This window comes from Mercenaria mercenaria, chromosome 4 (genome assembly GCF_021730395.1).
Source record: "Mercenaria mercenaria strain notata chromosome 4, MADL_Memer_1, whole genome shotgun sequence".
In the NCBI taxonomy this organism is placed as follows: domain Eukaryota; kingdom Metazoa; phylum Mollusca; class Bivalvia; order Venerida; family Veneridae; genus Mercenaria; species Mercenaria mercenaria.
This window is the reverse complement of record NC_069364.1, coordinates 78,015,021-78,033,703: the sequence shown is the minus strand read 5'-3', so window position 1 is coordinate 78,033,703 and position 18,683 is coordinate 78,015,021. Positions and strand designations below refer to the sequence as shown.

The window sequence follows — 18,683 nt, the reverse complement described above, 5'->3', positions numbered from 1 at the left end:
GGTGCCATCTGGTGCTCTGAATAAAGTCAAAACAAAGCTTTATCAACATGTTGGCATCGTTTAAATATTGACTTGAAAGCCGATGTGTCTAGCTACCAATGATGTGTGTTATAGGTGGTTTAATAACATGTTGTAATGTGAAATATTTCCATCACTTTCATTGTGATAAAGCTTGAGTAGTTTTTCTGCTGTAACAAGTTTATTGCATAATAGTGTTCTAATGTCTTATGTTATAGACAAAATGGAGATGATTTACCTGTCAGAATGTTTTCTATAACTGCTGGCCTAAGACCACAGTTATTTTTACTATATGTTCTATATAGGCACTGGACACTATAGCAATTTTGCATGCATTCCAACCCCTATAAAAATACCTGAACTCAACAGAACTATCCAAGAGAAATAATTCCAGCCACAGTAAACATTGGGTTGACCGGCTCTTTTTTCCACCATTTTGAACCAAATCACATGCGTATGAAGAATACTCTCTAGATGGCCGCAAACAGGCAAAACAGGCCCTATCAAAAAGTCATGTTATGCATATTCTGACATTTGCATTCTGTCAAATTGTACATGTACCTACTATTTCATATCTCTTCTATTAAATCATGCCATTTATTGCAGGTCTTTCACTCAAAAATTCACCAATATTCACCATCAAACAGAGGAACTATTTTTCCGCATAACCACTTCCGTATTGTGGTCAACCAAGGGCAAATAACTGTGGTCTTGTGCCTATTTAGACCTATTTTTCTCTCCAAACTAAAAAATATTTTACCAGTATAATCTCAGATGTATAGCAAATTAAATCTGAAAGTTACACCTTTGTTGAACTATGCACTAAAATTTGACAGCTTCCAATGTTACACATGGTATCTGTCAAATCTAAGCAAAAAAAAAGTTCGCGTACTTTTCAGATGAAAAAAACGCAAAATTCTATAACTTTTTTGTTTGATGAGATTTTCACCCAAAATAAAAAACAGCATGTTTCCTTAATATACATCTATCCAAATTAAGAGCCACTTCAAGTCTGATTACAATATCACTGTTCCAATTTTAAGGAAAACTATTCATATTACAAAAAGCACGTCAAAACGCGGAGTCTACTCACACGAAAAAGTCAAATGTGAACTAAGAAAAATCCTGTAGCTGTCAAATTTGCCCTTTTTAAGCAGCCCAGTATGTGGCAAATATGAGAATGAATAGCTTTTGTACATATATGTGTCATATACTTTTCAGTGATCATTCATTTATGGCTACCCTAGGTAAAATGAGCCAAACAGCTCTGAAAAATCCAATATGTGAGCTTACTAAAAAGCTTATGAGTCTTTCTGGAATGAATATTTCACTCAAATCTTACAGTTTACAGGCATTCAGTGCACTCTGTAAATGAAACATGCACACCATGACCATTTACACTGCACAAAATCTTACATTGTGTATCACAGTTGAGCATTCTGGCAAAACAGCCCCTATCTCTATAAAGAATGATTTTAATGTACATCACTGCCTGCTGAATGTTCCAAACTGGCTTAATTTCAGCAAAAACCTAAATAAATATCAACTTGAGAAAATACAACTGGTGCTCCTAATTTTTCCTGTGACTAATATCAATGGAAGTGACCCTTCGTGTGACCGAACCAGGATCTTCTGTGTGACTGGAAGGCCTTCGGCCGAACAACATCTAAAATACGAGTCGAGCTAGTCATAATTTCTTAGAATGAATACTTAATCAGTTTACATGATTGTATGTATGTGCAAAACTATATTTCAAAACAATCTGACTGCAAAGAAAGTGTGAAATGCTAAAAGTGCCCCTCAAAGCAACTTTTCTATGAATATTTATATCACAGTCTCCTTTCCCCATACTGAAACTGTCATAATGTAATATTAAACCTCAAATTCAAGTCTTATGTAAGTAAAAATGTGTCATAACAAATAGTCTGAATAACAAAACTATCAATCACAAAGCAGTCTGTCCAGTTTCCTTGCTTTACTGACTGCTAGATCTGAAGCAATGTTTACTATTTTCAGGTGAAATTAGCTACAATCAGAACTTAGTATTCACACTGGGAATACAGCTTACTGCATCAACAATTATGAACAAATTCCTGTCCAATTTCATGGTAACTGATTATAAATGTTATCTCACTACCACACATGATTTAGAAAGTAGTCATTATGGCAAAACTGGCTGAAATAATGTTATTCCACTACAATTCTATTTTCTGGCTTTTTTCTGCTTGCCGATGCAATTTAACGAAGTCTATTAAATTTTACAAAATCACAGAAAGTACCTGATCTTGATTAAAAGCATCTAAAATGGAATTATTTACCCATTCACAACACCGAACAACTGTCTTCGGTCAAATCTGAGAAGCTGTAGACATATATGTACAAAGGCGGTCAATCCCCGATTATGCGACAAACTTCACATTGTCCGAGCGCTGTCATTTCAGGTTTTTAGGTACTAAAAGTGTAAGAAATCCAACAGAATAAGTAAATATACAATTCAGGACCTCAGCTATGATGATTTATGCTCAATTAAGCATTAAGGAAACCAATATGCAAGTCTAGTGTGTGAAAATCTGCCTGTTTTCCTTCAAAATCAATTAAAATATGCCAATTTCAGGCCTAATCTGTCCAATTTTCAAGCCCTTGAACTGATTTTTCTTGCACAGATTATGATTACACATATTTCACTATTCAGACTGTGTGTACTGTGTAAATTCAAGTAACCAAAAGAGCAATTTTATGTAAACAAGAATAGAAAAAAATACATATCTGACTTTAGATCAGATTTCCTCAGTCGCAGCTCAAATTTCTAAAAAATCAAAAAATATCACATCGCGGCATTTGTAATACCCCATTTTGTTTTCCGCATACCGTATTCAAACAAAGAACTTATAAAAATGCATTTCATGCAAGAAAACCTGCAAAATTAGAAAAAATCCAGAAATATGTAAACTGAAAGTAGGATTTTTCACAAGTTTCAAGTGCATGTATACTTTTTATCCAAACTGAAGCAATTTCAGCAAATGTAATGATTAATCTAAATATTTACCAGATTTCTATGCCTACCAGCCATTCACTGTCAAAATTTCAGCCATGTAGATTGAAAAATAACAAAAATATTGACAATTTACTTTCTGACATTTTCCACTATATCAGGCCTAAGACCACAGTTATTTTTACTATATGTTCTATATAGGCACTGGACACTATAGCAATTTTGCATGCATTCCAACCCCTATAAAAATACCTGAACTCAACAGAACTATCCAAGAGAAATAATTCCAGCCACAGTAAACATTGGGTTGACCGGCTCTTTTTTCCACCATTTTGAACCAAATCACATGCGTATGAAGAATACTCTCTAGATGGCCGCAAACAGGCAAAACAGGCCCTATCAAAAAGTCATGTTATGCATATTCTGACATTTGCATTCTGTCAAATTGTACATGTACCTACTATTTCATATCTTCTCTATTAGATCATGCCATTTATTGCAGGTCTTTCACTCAAAAATTCACCAATATTCACCATCAAACAGAGGAACTATTTTCCGCGTAACCACTTCCGTATTGTGGTCAACCAAGGGCAAATAACTGTGGTCTTGTGCCTATTGCTGCCTCTACATCCACATCAAAAACATGGCACTTCTTAGCCTTCTTCATAACCCCCATGCGGACATTTTTTGTTCTTCCCCCAGGTAGCTCAGCAGCGCGCTGTTGAATCTGGCTGGCAGTTCGACAGTTCTCAGTGTCAGACATGAACCATTCAATTTCACATACTCGGGGATCTGGAAAATAAACCATTATATTATTAATACTATGTGAAAGATAAGGGTATTTACAGTTGATTTTCCTAACTATTTTGGATTGAGAGACAGGGACAATTGTAGGGTTAACGCACGTTTTTTCGTGTAACAACATCTGCAGAATCTCAAGGGATTGGTTGGTGCACGAGCCCGTAGGGCGAGTGCACCAACATAGCCCTAGGGATTCTGCAGATGATGTTTCATGAAACAAACGTGCGTTAAATGTATTAACTATTAACTTGGGCTGACTTTTAGCTCCTTTTGCAATAATATTAAAGACTGAGTGATGATTTCCCACAAACACACATTTTACTTTGAGCTTAAATTCAATTTTGAAATAATTGAAATCAGTTTACAGGTGAATTATTATGTATATGTAGTACAAAGTAAAAGAACTTTGCTAAAAATACAGTGTTCATGTAAGAAGTACCACATTTGGTATTGTAATTGAATGTAATTAATTACAATTTGCTATGTAATTGTAATTTAATTAATTACATTGTTAAATTTGATAGAATGGTAATTGTAATTTAACTGGACATTTCTCAATGTAATTGTAATGTAATTAATTACATTTTGAAGTAATTGACCCCAGGTCTGCTTCCTGGGGTGGTGCCTCTGTATCGGCTGAAGGCTGTGTAGTTATTACTTCTGGGCCAGATAATGGTGCAGCTTCTGCATCTTCTCGAGGTGGCGCAACATTAACAGTCATGGTTGCACGTGGTGCCTCTACCATACGTTTGCCAGGTGCCTACTGAATAAGGAATGGCCACAGTGGCCATCCGGTGCTCCTGATTAAAGTCCAAACAAAGCTTTATCACATGTTGGTCATCATCTTTAAATATTGACTTGAAACCCGATGTGTCTAGCTACCAATATGTTTGTTTATAGGTTGTTTTAAAAAACATGTTTGTAATGAGAAATCTTTCCATCACTTTCATTGTGATAAAGCTTGAGTAGTTTTTTTCTGCTATAACAAGTTTACTGCATAATAGTGGTTTCAATGTCTTATGTTATAGACCAAAATGGAGATGATTTACCTGTCAGAATTTTTCTTTAACTGCTGCCTCTAACATCCACATCAAAAACATGCCTTCTAGCCTTCTTCTAACCCCCATTCGTACTATTTTTTGTTCTCCCCCAGTAGCTCGTCAGCCTGCTTTTGAATCTGCTGGCAGTTCGAACCGTTTCTCAGTGCATACATTAACCAATCAATTTCACATACTATCGGGGATCTGGAAAATAAAACCATTAAATTATTAAACTATGTTAAAGATAAGGGTATTTACAGTTGATTTGCCTAACTAATATGGATTGTGAGACAGGGACAATTGTAGGGTTAGACGCACATTTTTTCGTGTAACAACATCTCAGTATCCAATGTATTGTAGGTGCACGAGCCTGTAGGGCAGTTCACAACATAGCCCTAGGATTCTGCAAATGATTTTCATGAAACAAACGTGAGTTATTGCTATTCCTTGCATAAAACAGAACAAAAGTGCTGGAAATATCGAAACAAGAGTGTCATGATGACTCCTGATCGCTCACCAGAGTAATATAGCTTCCATGTTTCAAATGTCAAACTGAAGATTTTTTTTTTAGATTTTTTTTGGAAGATTTTCTGATGTAACAATCAATAAACCCCGGGGCAGGGCAAGTTTACCCACCTGGTTCATGAATGGAACAAAGTATTAAGATAGTCTCCTAGGCAATGAAAACATATCATATATCTAAGACCTAGGCCTTCTGGTTATTTTTAGAAAAATTTTGAAATTTTTCCTAGAAGCAATCAAGATGACCCCGTCCATGGGGCGGGGGCAATTTGACCCCGTGGTCATGATTTTGAAATTTCTTTGTAGAAGTCAACTAGGCAATGCTACATGTCAAACATCTAAGACCTAGGCCTATTGGTTTATTTTAGAATTTTATGTAAGATATCCCCGTAAGTAAAAATCAAGTGACCCCTGGACGGAGGGGAGGTCAATTTTGCCCCCGTGGACAAGATTTAACAGATTTGTAGAGGTCTATCGTAGGCAATGCTACACTGAAATATCTAAGCTGAAGGCTCCGGTTTATTTTAGAAATATTTTAAGAATTTCCTATAAAAATCAAGAGACCCCTGGCCAGGTGGGGTGTGGGGTGTGGGGGGGTCAATTTTGAAACCCGGGGTCATGATAAGAACAAATTTTGTAGAGTACCAATTAGGCAATTCTACATTCAAATATCTAAGCTTTAGTCCTTCTGGTTTATTTTTCGAAAAAATTTGAAGATTTTTCTATCCACAATCAGTAACCCCATTCGCGGGGTCAATTTGATCCCGATGACATGATTAGAACAAATTTTGTAGAAGTCCTACTAGCAATTCTACCAATAAAATAACTAAGATCTAGCCTTTCCGTTTATATATAGAAAAATATATTGAAGATTTCCTATGTAAAATCAAGTGTACTCTCTGGGGCGGGGTCAAATATTACCCTGGGGGTCATGATTATGAATAAATTTTTGTAGAGATCCCTAGCAATGCTACACGAGACATATCTAAGCTCTAGGCCTTCTGTTAATATTAGAAAGGATTTGAATTTTTTCCTATTTAACAATCAAGTGACTCCCAGGGCAGGGTCAATTTTGGACCCCGGGGTCATGATATGACCAACATTAGTAAGAGGTCCTCCTAGGCAATGCTACGAGTCCAAAATCTAAGCACTAGGGCTTCTGGTTTTTGAAAATGAAGATTTTCCTATGTACAATTCAAGTGACTTCTAGGCGGTAAACTTTACCCCGTGGTCATGATTTGAACAAAATTGGTAGAGTTCCACTATCAATCATCACACCAAAAAATCTAAGCTCTAGGCTTCTGGTTTTTGAGAATAAGATTATTTAAAGTTTTTCCTTTCTGTTTGCCAAGGCAACCAGAGAAGTTCTGCATGGAAATGCAATTCTGTTGAACAATTTTTAAAGAAGGAACCATCGCAATGAACAACCCTGTGAAAGTTTCAATCAAAATCTGCCTGTGTTTTAGATGAGAAGTTTGATTTTAAAGGAAAGTGTTGGTACGTAACGACGGATGGTACGACGGAACTGTTAAGCTATCCACAATAGCGCACCTGAAGCAATTGTGCTCTGGAGAGCTTAAAACAAGACTATTCACTGCCAAAGCCGACTGAAGTTCGTCCGATTTCATGTAGGTTATGACAAACGTTAATTTATTGCATTACCAGGCAAACAGAAACAGTGCATTTTTTATACATGTTTTCGAACGGACAATCTTGTTGTGGTAATTTCTTTAATTTAAATGTAAGTAACATAAGTAATACCTCCCTTTTACGTCCCAATATAACGGTAGGAACGTTAGCTTTTAGAGCTCGAAATTATGAGAAAATGCATACACGCATCCTGTCCTTTACACAATTAGCGATGAGGTGCCGACAGAACACAACTCTCTTGGTTTAAATTAATATCTGTCCCTTACGCTTTTTAAATGTAAACATTATCATTAGTATAAATTGGTAACGATACCTATATTCTTCATATCGTTAAATGAAATCTCTATGCCTATAACACACAGAAAATTTTGGCTTTGGACACCTCACCCATGCGCGAACAAAGTTTGATAAACACAAAAATTTGAATTTTTATTCCAACATCGATAAAATCAACTTAGATTGGATTTATAAACACAACATGGTTTGGAGATCTACAAATAAATTGAAAAACTAAATAATAAATACCTTCTGTTCATCAAATGTTCAATAACTGTGGAAAAATCCTTCTAACTTTACGCATCGTCAGTTAATCTTTACATAACACACCAACACTACATCAGTAGACTGCATAATTTGTAAGTAGAACAACAAACTTTGTTTTTAAAAGTTAAGTGTAAGATTTAAAGTTAGGCCAAGACCAACTTTCACGACTAAAATTAATTTGGAAAACATAATTTGTAATTTTTGTAAATGTTGTTTGCTCTATCATAATTCAGGGATTAAATCGCGCGTGTAACCTACTTTGAGCCAAATACGCGCAATAATACAATAATATGAACGACACTACTGCATTGCGCTTATCAGCGAGAGTAATCACTTATTAACAAGTTAATAGTAAAGTTAGTTGAAAAAAATGATATTTTTAATAAAATGCAGATGAAAAAGAATTCATAAATCTCGACCTTTCGACTTCGGCCAAACTTGCTTCGGGATCCCTAATTTGCTTAACGTTGGGACCCGCAACAGCATACAAAACGTTTCACCACACAACCAGCGCGTGCTCACCATAAATTCTCCCTGTTTGTACATGTCTTTTTCCCCTTTTTTGCATGCCCGAAATCGGCAAAAAACAAAGATTTATGCAAGCATTCTGTTTCAATAATCAATCAGTTTTATTTCTTTTGAGGCAAACATGCCTGTTTAGATTCAAAGATTAATTGGCATGTATTTTTCCTTGGGAAATCTATACTTCTGTTCATAAACATTATAGTAGCTACTATTTTATTCTGAAGATGTATTTCAAAATAGTTTTGTCCAAAATTATTTTAATGTCAGAGTTAAGTTTATTTATAAACAGCTCAGGGTTATACCTGCTCTGGGCCCAAGTCAATACTATGCATGATACCGAGCGGACCAGAAGGAGTTCAATGCAAATGGGATGGAATGTATTTCCTCGTCTGCAGTATGTAAAAAGTTCATCTGACCATGAATTGAGGTGCTTCAAGTATCCTGAAAACAAGCGTTATTGAAACAAGAGTTTGGCTAATATTAATATCATTTGATAAACATCAAATAAAATTAACATCTTACTACAAATACCAGTAAAATTGAAAACAGCATAAACCTAACCCACCTTGGTAGTCCAGTGAAACATTGCTATATCAGCGGGCTATGTGTTGGTTTCAATCCCCAGCCTTGTCATCTGACGACGTGAAACATTGTACAAGTGGTACTCTGATAAGTATCTTCAATACTTGTTGCTCGGCATTAATAGCCTGGTGTCAGTACCATATTAATGATTTGGGTGACATGCTATTGCGTGATATTCCAGTGAAGCATATCACTCACTGCCACAACCACAGACAAAGTCAATTAATACGTGAACTTTTTTTTAAAAAGATGCCAATCACACCAAACAAACCTGAAAATGTGGTTTTATCATATAATACTATGTGCAATGATAAGCCATTCCAGCTTTCTTTTTTTCTCCACTCTTAGAAAGACCTCATGTAAAAAATAATTCCATTTTCATATTCATAGTTTTTTTGCATTGCATTGTTGAGACTAACTTGCGCGTCCTGACACAGGAGTGTTCGTATAGTTGAAGGAGTGAGTAGATGTCGAGTTACCGAGGTGTTTACAGTGTGAGATTATCTAGGGTCTACAGGGAGTACAGGCTACAGTTCACATAGTACATTTAAGGTGTGCTGGGTTAGGAGGCTGTACTGGAGAAGGGGAATTGGCGCACAGCCATACCCTCAACCAGCCAACTTCTAAACCCATCAACAAGTCATAATCTGAAAGTCATCTTCCATATCTCAACTGCTGTAACACCGTCTGTAAGACTTAACAATCCAGGTAGTGCAGCTTGAAGCTTGCGTGCGCCATCCTCAGCTGCATCACAGGCCACAATCACTGACCTCTGCTTCTTGAAAGTAAATTGAGATGGTTGTAGCATCTTGAAATTACAATTAAATTGTGTTTCACGTAATATATCATCTATTATATAGGTCTAAATAGGACAGTTTTAAATTTCAGTAATTGGTCAAGCTACTTCTTTTTAAGAAACCATTGTTTTCATTAGTTGAGTAAATTTTCTAGAGTAACTTTTATCAAGCTTGAAACTATTTTTTTCCATTAAAAGATGAGTAAGTACACTACAAACCATAATACCTCTGAACCTTATAAGGATACTTACCGTTTGCACCTTTAATTTTTAGTACAAAAATGCATTATCCTAGTCACATGCAGCATGTGCAATATTTCTGACTGTTGTACATCGATAATTTGATTAAGAACCTCAGTTACCATTCCAGACCATATTGTCAAAAACTTACAGAAAGCATCCATTTTTTAGTTTTTAACATACTTGAAAAGCACCCATGTTTTTTAAACAGTAAGGAACATTGATCATATCATAGTTTAAAATCCTATAATCAATTCTTTTGATAAATGAAACAAAAACTTACTTCTTTGTTTCCCCCAAATCAAAGTTGGCAGTCCACACAACAACCTGTCTGGGGCTGTAGATTTGCGATCATGGGTTCCCACTAAAGGCGCCGGTTCCCAAGTCCGATTGCCAGCTGGCTCACATCAGCTTGCCCTCAGTGGGTCAGCCCATACAACTGGTATCGTAGACATTCTGCACATCCTCATTTCTTGCAGCCAGAGTACATCTGAAATATATGTTTGCATGTCAGTCTAAATAACATTCCCCCTTGTAGCCAGTCCTTTAAGTAATTAAGCCAGTTTAACCATTTTAGAAAAACTGTCCTCTTCATGTTCTTTGGTTTGTATCAGGTTATCTTTGCTTTGTAAAGTTGGTAATTCAGAGAGCAGTATTGAAAAACTTGCAATATTTTTAACACCATTTTGTTTTGGCGTAAAATGCAAGGCCTTACTGAAACCTGTTTGAAAAAAAAAAAAAGTGGTATCTCTCCACATCATTAAATTCATTTCATAAAATTGTTTTCGCTCACCTAAAATTGAAGCAGAAGAAACCTCAGCTTTTACTTTTCAGACAATTACCCGAGCAAACACCTATAGCAAAGCCCTGTTTTAACAAATCAAAACCATACGATAAGGTTGTAAGTGTAGACCGAGTAATATACACAGCATATTTGTAGAGTGATGAATGGTTTAATCAAAGGCCTGAATGGCCTGAGTCGGCTAATGATTGATGTACTGACAGAATAGTCTACCAGTTTCAGTTTGTTTTTAGTTTTTTTCTTAAAATTTCATAACACTGCTCGAATATTACCCAAAATATTTATATCCGGATACTATTAACCTTTTCTCCAGTTTGAACAATAAATTTACAAATTGTGATGATACGAAGACATTTAGCATCAGTAGGCCGTATCTGACACTGAAGTTTTACGGTTAAAATAGAATTCTACCTCTATTTAAATCCTTTTCATAAAAAAGTTATATTTCGTTCGTGACAGCCAGCCAAACATAGACAATCCTACTTACGATTCAAAAACTACAAGAAAAATACAATTTCCTGTTTCGCCGATTTGTTTATTACTCGAAAATAATAATATAAAATCATTTTTAATAATCAGTAGTAACTAAACAAACCCGTAATAGCTTCTTCTTCCGATAATTTTATCCGTTAACGGACTGCACAATTCAACCCACGCAAGTTTAATAGAAATCATACGATGCGTGTTTACGTTTCAATATGGGAGAAATTAAGGCTGACGTGCTAGGTTTACCTAAACGCATCATACGATTCCGAGATTAGATTTTTAAAAAAGCAGGTGTGCGTTCTGTCAAATTTTATATACGTTATTAATACGCATAGAAATTATTAGACATGGCGTATTTGCATTCTTCTATACGTAATTCGCAAATACGCATCTATCTGAGCCCAGTTTAACAATTTTTGTCTTTCGCTGGATGTTACCCAAGCTTTTTTTTATTTTGTAAGCCTGCGCAATTCATAAAATGGCACATTAATCTAAAAGAGTTTTACATTCGTGAGAAATTGCACAATTACTAGTCATAAATATGACAGATTACCTGCGTATATTGTCAAATGCCTAAAGGACGCCTCTACACATGCAACACAACTTAACTTCATTCATGTCAGAGAACTGGTTGAAGTTTGAGAATCTAATGGAACTACATCCCTCACTGTGTATTTGTTCCATTTAGAGACACGTTCGTTTGGATAGCAATTACTGCGACAAAAGGCATTCAGCCTTAACGACTCAAAAATTTAGATGTTACAAAACAATCAGTCAAATCCATATTCGATTCTGTTTGACTAATATGTATTTTATGTTTACCAGTAGATAAAAATGGAAACACTATTTCATGGCACATAATTTATTCATTTAATTATAATTTTTTTGGGTTTACGTCTCCCGACACAATTTTAGGACCAATGCGACTTTCCATCTTTAATGTGGAGGAAGACCTCAGGTGCCCCCTCCGTTCACTATTTCATCACGAGCGGGCACCTGGGTCAGACGGCACAAATATAGTAGATAGACATGACATCATGTGTAAAATGTTTTAACAGGGTTAAAAACTGGTGGAATTAAGTCCCTTGAAATAACTTGCGTAGTGAAGTCTTGCTGTTATCTAAAAGGACTAATAGAAACATGTGTTAGAAGTGCAAAACTCCATCTAGATATCAATAAAAACTGAAAAGTCTATCTATGAGAAGTATCAAATTGGGGGTAGCAGACTTGAATGTATGTTATGGGGGGGGGGGGGGCGGTGGGGAACATCATTTCTTTATATTTATTTCTAACAATGCAAATATTCTGAAATAGCTTCACCTCAACACCGCCCCCAGAGAACATTTGATTAGGGTTTAGCAAGTTTATGTCACTGTTACGTTTGTCTTCCAACGTACTGAACAAGCGTCTCTTGAACAATGCATCATCTGAATAAGTTTATTATCATATTTTTCATTGTCTCTTCCCAGTTCAATCATTAATTACAGTTGTAGAGTTCATTCATGGTAGATAATATGATTTGGGCATTTTTGTGACCATATATTACTTTATTGACTCGAATTTCCAATTATGTATTGAAAAAAGCTTCTTGCAGACCTGCAAACCTTTCAAGACAGATTCACATTCATAATTCACCAATAAGAAAACAGTTTTCAACCAACAATTTGCCTAATGTCCACTTATCATTCTCAATCTTGCATATACAGCATTTTGTTTTAAATATGCCGTTTTTAGTAGTTATCATATCAGAATGGTCATATAGTCCGTGCCACGGGAAAACCAACAAAATGGTTTGCGACAGCATGGATCCAGACCAGCCTGCGCATAGCCGCCGCAGTCTTGTCAGGATCCATGCTGTTGCATTTAAAGCCTATTGGAATTGGAGAAAACAGTTAGCTAACAGCAAGGAAACCTGACCAAACTGTTCGGATGCGCAGGCCTGGTCGGACCATGCTGGTCGCAAAGCCACAATATTGGGTTTTCCCATGGCACGGCTCATATAAATAGTAATACGACATAGCATATTTTTAACAAACATTTTGTTTTTATATTACAAGAACTTGTTTGTTAGATAAATGATTATGAAAAAAACCCGTTCTGTTCAATATGAGACTGCACTGCATAGTAATACTTTCTGAAAGCAACATTACAGATGTGTACACAGGTCCATTAATTCAGTTATGTGTATGCTTTGTCTAGTCATCATAACACTGAAATTAATATACCTTGTTCTCGCAGAGTTCTGACACAGCTTGCATAATTAGAAAATCTCCATCTTAATGAAAGTTGAAAATAGACCACCCACTTCCATTATCCATCCTACACAGAATGAGGACTGCAATCCCTTCACAAAGTGGGCCAACCTCGTTTGTGGCCGAGACTCTTATAACCAGGCAGTCCTGCAACAGAAAAACAAGTAAATTATAAAAATAGAGTTTGAAATTTCCCTGTACAGAACAATTTATTAATCTAAGGAATGTGATAAAAATATTTTTCACTAATAAAGTATTTAGAAAAATATACAGATCACGTTAATCCCGGTAGGACACTATGACAGCCTCCTTGACTTTTTCCATAACTCAAAACTAACAAAACCTTGAACCTGTGATATATTTTCAAGTCAGTTGAAAACACACTGAGCTAGCTTACTTTAGACTATATTAATTGGACACAATATAAAATTCCTTAATGATTTAACTCCTTTTTTGCTCATGTCAGTGCTTAAGCACTTTATTTAGCATAGGGTAAAATGTACTTATGGTGTGTCATGACTATATTGTTACAGTAATACTGTACTTATTGACATGTTGATATTGTTAAACTAATAATTATTTTTATTATATACAATGCCACGTTGATTAAATCATTTTATTTTATGTTTTTCGGCGGTTTATCGAAATATAACGGTGAATTATATCCTGATAAACTCACTGGCCACTCAGTAAAATAATCCCATACAAAATTCCTGTGGGTGGAAAAATTTTACCAAGGATTAACGTCAAAAAAGTTTACCGTGAGCGTACGTGAAAGTCCGGAAACACTATGACATGACGTTGTAAATATGACGTCATCTTTGGCGATGCATCCTGATAAAAATTTTCACGCATATTTTGACATTTATTGAATAACACAACAACAGTAGAGCATATAGACATAAAATAAACAGAAAAATTGTTGGTAACGATGTAAAAACACGGAAATTTCACTCGTGACAACCAAAAGTATGTTATTTTCACTCGTGCCTGCGCCACTCGTGAAAAACACTTTTTGTGTGCCCACTCGTTGAAATTATAACTTATATTACACCGAAACCAACAATTATCCTCTAACTATAAAAATTGTGTTTTACTCAATTAATTCAGTTTTTTATTTCATTTCTTGGCCTAATGGAAAAGTAGATGAGTAATATTGAAAATTATAGATTTCCAACTACATAATGCAGTTTATGGCCATAACATAAATTTTAAATGAATAGTTACTATCTCTGCATTAAACACAAAAAATGAAAGCAATATGCTTAATGGCACATTGATAAAGCACATTGTTTTGCCTGGATTCAATCAGCATTATATTTTTTTCACACAATGAAAAGACATTTTTAATGGAGTAATTACACATCAAACAAAGTTGGTATGTTTAGACTATTATTTTATTTATCAATGGTTTCAGTCCTTCAATCAGGAAAACAGCACATTAATTAATAACTATATCTATCACTAAAGGTGATGACTGTACCCCCCGCAGCACTGTGACCAGTACAATGCAATCTGACACACACAAGACTTCAATAATAATTTTGACTGAATGAATATAGACTGATGTATACAGTATAGTAAACACAAAACCAAGTCCCATAAACTATCAGAATTTTTATCTAAAAGAATGTAACATGCACCCATGCACAACTAAGGTTGTACTGATCACTTGTGTGAAGTTTCATTAAACTGTGTGGCCAGGTTTGGTAGATAGGCTCCACAAGATTGCATAAGCATCCTGAAGTACATAGTATGTTAACAAGAAACAGAAGTCCCATAACTCTGCAATTTTGTCCGCTGAAAGAACCTAACATCCCCATGCACAACTACTGTTGTTACAGATCAGTTGTGTGAAGTTTTCAAAAAATGTGTCACGGGATGTAGGAAAGATGGTGCGCACAAGATTGTGTCCTATGAATAAATAATAGTCACAAAAAACAAAGTCCCAAAACTCTGCAAAATATTTATCTGAAATGAACCTAACATGAGCACCATTCACAACTACTGTTGTTACTGATCACTTGTGTGAAGTTCATTAAATTGTGTCAAGGATGAGGACAGATTGTCGCACAAGATTGTGTCTATGTATATAGTAAGTACAAAAAAACAAAGTCCCATAACTCTGCAAATTTTTTTCTAAAAGAACCAAAAAAGAAAAAAAAAAAAAAAAAAAAAAAAAAAAAAAAAAAAAAAAAAAAAAAAATAAAAAAAAAAAAAGAAAAAAAAAAAAAAATGTAGAAAAAAAAAAAAAACAAAAAAAAAAAAAAAAAAAAAAAGAAAAAAAAAAAAAAAAAAAAAAAAAAAAAAAAAAAAAAAAAAAAAAAAAAAAAAAAAAAAAAAAAAAAAAAAAAAAAAAAAAAAAAAAAAAAAAAAAAAAAAAAAAAAAAAAAAAAAACAAAAAAAAAAAAAAAAAAAAAAAAAAAAAAAAAAAAAAAAAAAAAAAAAAAAAAATAAAAAAAACAAAAAAAAAAAAAAAAAAAAAAAAAAAAAAAAAAACATGCCCAATGCACAACTACTGTGGTACTAATCACTTGTGTGAAGTTTCATTAAAGTCCTGTCAAGGGTATAAGGGATGGTGCGCACAAGATTGCGTCTAAGACAGACGAACAAACATACAGACAACCTGAACCATAACCCCCCCTTACAACTTTGATGTCGTGGGTACAATGAAGTGGGTATTTTTCCAGTCTTATACAACATAATACATTCTTACCCTTGCTTGTTGTCAGCAGATCCTGACTATGTCTACAAAGATATCCTGGCCCATTAGGTAATGTGGTTCAAAACTTGTATTACTCATTGAAACGCAAAGTTGTTTTCTCCTCAAAAACAACCGTTCTTCAATGACACCCCCAGTCAGGACGTGTTCCTGTATCAGGAGACTTCACTGACTACCTGAAATATATGAATGCAAATAGGGATAGACATATCCATTTTCCGTATATTTCCATGGATTCACAGGAATTTCATAATTAGCCATTTATCTTCACAAGTTTTTTTATAAAACCAAGATACCAAATTACTATTGAAAAGTCGTCAAAATCATCTATAAAATGGTGAAATTTTATCTTCTATCCCCATAATGACTGGATTTCAAGTCAGATCACTTTGAATTCTGACATTGTTCCAGTAAGTAGTTTTTCCAGATTTGTTTTGCATTTCAAACCCTGTTTTAGAAGTGGTAGTTTCTGCAATGGTTTTATGACAGTATTTAATTTCCTAAAATTAGAAATTAATATTTAAGTAACGAAAAAGATCCAAAGAGTTTGTACCTTTTAGAGATTTAGTATATATATTATTATTACTAACTCACTACAAGATGAAAGTAATAAAGCTGAGTATTTCTTCTTTGTTTTTACTATAACACATATTTTTTAAGGGATTTAAGCATTTTGCAAGAGCACTGGAATTGGGAAGTAGCAAAATTAATATATTTTTAATGTGATTCAGCAGCTACAAATCAATATGACTTGAGAAGTTATAAATGTATAGGAAAGGTTTACAGAATGGATTGGCAAAGTATACAAATATATTGATTGAACCATTGGAACAATTTACTTATTAAGTTGGATTCAGTTATATTGAATTGTGGTAGCAACATTTTCTGTAATATAGTAAAGTATATATAGTGAATTACATCAAATGTGGATTTGCAATACAAATGTATTATGGTATTCCACATAAAAAAAAGAATATGAACAAATGCAAATGTAAAGGTTCCGTATCAGCTGTGGAAATGTATGGATATTTAAGTACTTACCAGAAACAAAACAACTGTTATATTACAACTATGTGAAAAATGATAGCTTAATTTGAATGGACACAATTTTTTAAATGTTTTGATAGAAGCTTACCTAAGCCCTTACAATTCTAAATCTTCTATAATGAACAGTCCCATCTTACAAAATGACAACCCTTACCTGTTTAAAGGGGTGCATACCAAAAAGATACTGCCTGTATAGCTAACTGTGCAGATCAGGAACAGACTGCATGGATGAGCCTTGAACTACACTAGGATTGCAAAAGCCGAATCAGTTTTGTTTCCAGCATGGGTAATGGTTTAAGGAATTAATTTTAGAAACAGTTCATTTAAAATAAAATCTGTGAGGATACTTGAAATGATTATATGATTTTCTAACAATTAACTTACAGTAAGAAATATGACATGAGGAAAACTCACATATCAGTTGGGAAACAGTTGTTTAAAATGCAGTAAACGTATTCAAGGCCATCCACTGCACTAATTTCTTAACCACAAAAACATTTTGAAATAACAAAATAAATTATTAGAAAATTCCATGACATTTACAGATAAAGTGAAGTACTTCTATCTTAGAGGCAAGACAATAGACAACTTTTCATTTGACAAGTGCCCAAAAACAAATACATGTTAAATTCAAATTCAAAAAATTATGATAAAAGCTGAAAACTAAATGATAGTAATGCCATACACCAGTAGCATGTATGAAAAAATTGTTAGAAATGCCAAAATAAACCAATCCTTACTGTCAAATTTTCATAAGATGTGAGCTCATGATATGTATAAATATTTTATAAAAAATAAAATCTCTCATATGAAGAATCCTATTCTGTAACTCATGAATGTACCTTTCCAATCATCAACATAAAATTCTACAACAGTCAGTTTGGATTACATTCCTACTAACCATGTACAGAAACTGCTTAAATTCTGGCCCAACTGAATAGCATGGTATCACACCTTGGGTTAAAGTTATGCATGCGAAAAGTTTAAATATGGCTATAACTAAATGCATAATATCTTTGAAACTTATTTTTTCTTTTCAAGGTCACTTACCAACCTCCAACTTGTCAAGTCCACAACACTGACCATGTAATTTTGGCCAAATTATGCACCCTTTGGTTCTTTAAAATCCTGGTTACAATCTTACATGCAAGTTACATTCACCACATTGCAGTATATGAATTGAAACTTCACATGTTTATCCTTGTTTATAAATCTTGTTAAAGCTCAAGTCCATAACTCTGACAAGCAATTTGCCCTAAATATGCCCCCTATGGACTTTAACTTTTGCATGCAAGTTAATTCAAACTTGTGGCAGTTACAGGATTGAAACTACTCTAACATTTAAGGTACCGTGTAAAATTACCTTGCTTTTGGGACAACAATTCCAACAGTCCAGGATTGTCATACAGACATCTCATTTAAAGGTCCAATGTTCTGTGAAGCAGCTATGGTTTGTCAATTCTACTTGGTCTGACTATTAGAAAGGAGTGGGGTGGAAGTGGTGTCAGTGAATTTACTTGTGAGCCCAATAAATTTTTGCTTTTCTGATTTTTTTCCAGAAAGACAGATATGTTTTGCAGAGTGATCAAAGACAATTCTTTTTCATTTCAAATATTTGTTAAATTGTTAGGTTATTCAAAATTAACATTTGCAATAAGTCAATAT

General features: G+C 34.3%; 1 long non-coding RNA gene across 1 annotated transcript; it reads right to left on the bottom strand.

The window, feature by feature from the left end:
* Positions 1 to 277: 277 nt before the first annotated feature.
* LOC128556477 (uncharacterized) lies at positions 278 to 4,520 on the bottom strand. The gene is made up of 3 exons (XR_008370704.1): positions 4,394 to 4,520; positions 2,337 to 3,802; positions 278 to 1,684 (listed from the first exon to the last, which is right to left on the bottom strand). It is a non-coding gene; the product is annotated as an uncharacterized LOC128556477 (long non-coding RNA).
* Between the last annotated feature and the right edge of the window lie 14,163 nt (positions 4,521 to 18,683).